The sequence below is a fragment of the Apium graveolens genome, chromosome 4, assembly GCF_009905375.1.
Source record: "Apium graveolens cultivar Ventura chromosome 4, ASM990537v1, whole genome shotgun sequence".
NCBI lineage: Eukaryota > Viridiplantae > Streptophyta > Magnoliopsida > Apiales > Apiaceae > Apium > Apium graveolens.
The window spans coordinates 167,522,358-167,524,507 of NC_133650.1; the positions used below are offsets into that span (position 1 = coordinate 167,522,358).

The 2,150-nt window shown below is 35.3% G+C and overlaps 1 long non-coding RNA gene across 1 annotated transcript; it reads left to right on the forward strand.

Moving 5' to 3' along the window:
• Window positions 1-774: 774 nt before the first annotated feature.
• Window positions 775-1,916, forward strand: LOC141721797 (uncharacterized). The gene is made up of 3 exons (XR_012574878.1): window positions 775-860; window positions 1,002-1,080; window positions 1,872-1,916. It is a non-coding gene; the product is annotated as an uncharacterized LOC141721797 (long non-coding RNA).
• Window positions 1,917-2,150: the final 234 nt, after the last annotated feature.

The following is a 2,150-nucleotide window of genomic DNA, read 5'->3' on the forward strand; positions in this document are numbered from 1 at the left end:
ATGCATTGTGGGGTTTGTCACCAAAAGTCATGGTAGTAGCGGAGCAAGATTCTAATCACAATGGATCCAGCCTCATGGAGAGACTATCAGAATCTTTATACTTTTATAGAGGTTAAGAAAGTCTTTTTGTAATAACCCCAAAATTTTGAACTTTTTGTAACCCTTATAAATAGTGTTTTTGCTGATATTTCTGAACAAAAAAACTTTTCATGCCACACTATGTAGAGGTTCTTATATGGATATTCTGAGATTTTATTGGTACTTTATATGATATATAAGTGTATGTAAAGATCGTCAGAATCCAAATCCGAACACTTTGATTTTTCCCGGAAATCCACCAGATATCGAAAGAATTGAGTATAAGGTAACAGGATAAAAAGGATTTAAATTCAAGGATTTTAATAGAGGATTATAAAAAGGAATATAATGTATTGAGAAAGGTTAAGGGAACCTAAGTAATAAGATCCCGGGTATGATCCCTCAAACGAGAAACGAGAACGAAAGATAAGCGAACCGTATAACAGATCAGCGGTCATTAGGCAAACAATTAGGAGTTAATCAAGGAGGTCAGGGATGATGAGGTCATCAAACCAATAAGAAGAGGGCAAGTAAGGGATGATGACATAACAAGGTGACATAAGCATGACATAAGGGGGAAGGAGGTGTGGTTGATTTAAAACCACACAAAGTTCATGGTTAAAAAGGTAATTAACCAAAATCAAGCTAAAAACAACCAACCAACAATCATTTCACCCAAAAGACAAAGATCATTTCATTTTCTTCATCTTGCTCTCGGCTTTTCTTCTTTTCCAAAGAAAGAAAAATCAAAATCCTAGTTCCAAGCTTTGTTAAATCACAAGGTAATTATCCAAGACTCCTTATGCATAGTTATGGATATCCTGTAAGTTTGAGCTCCTAAATCATTCACAATCTCTTCCTAAAAATCATGGAAGAAGATGGTGAATAGTGTTTTTCAAGAACTAAATTTTTTGTTCTTAAAGTTTTGTTTAGATTAAGCTTGGATAAGGACTTTAAGGGTGATTCCAAGCCATTCTCTTGATTTTCCACTCTCCAAGGAAGGTATAACCCCTCCAAACCCTAACTTTATTTGAGTAATTAGGTTTAGTTTTGTTGTTATAATTCATGAGAGGTTTGCTAGTTGTAATTGTAGAGATTAGTTGATTTTGTGAAGTTTTTGGAATGGTAGTTCTTGGATTGTTGATTAATGAACTTAAGTGTAGTTAAATTCAAGTTTAAGAATAAGTATAAATTGTTAATGTTGAGTTGTTGGGGCTTTTATGATGTAGTATGGATGGAGTTTTGATTGGGTTGTGATTGTGGATTGATTGTGGGTTGAATTGGAGTGTTTTAAATTTGGGAAATTGCGTAAACATAGCCGTCGTAATGCCCGATTTACTTTAGGCTGTTTTGTTCTTAAAATTAGGACCCGAGAACTCCCTGCTAGGTTTTGACCATTTCCATGATTAGATAGATCATGTTACGAGCTTCGTTTTGATATGTGGTTCGTTTGATTCCGATGTACGGTTTAGGAGAAACGGCCGTTTTAAGTAACGACGTTTCGCGAACGAACCATTACCCCTCGCCTTACTTTGAAACATAGGTTAAAGACCTTAAAGGACTAATTGGAGTATGAAACATTTATTTAAAGTGTAATAGGCAGTTGGTAAGACACTCGCGAAAGAATCGCCTTAAAACTCGTAATGGTTAATTTATTAAAAATGGTGGAGCCGAGGGTACTCGAGCGACTTAAGTGAATCGTTAAGCGCAAAGCGAGCGTTAGAGTCTAAATTGGTTAAAGTATAGATTTATAAGTGACTTTGGTTTAATTCCAACTTATATATTGTTTATAGGTTACCAGACTCGTCCTAAGCCATTTGTAACCCCCAGTCGCTCAGGCAAGTTTTCTACCCGCTATACTGTTGTTGTGATGTATATATGTATATGCATTGTCTTGTGATAAATGCATATTTGTTATTAGCAAAGTCTTGCGATATATTGTAGCATGTGATATGGTATATATGCATGCTTGGTTCGTAATCTTGATACATATATCTGTTGATTCAGTTGATAATACTCATGCTAGAGATAAGCGGTAATTTGCATATACCCTTAGTAAAGGGGACCCCAAG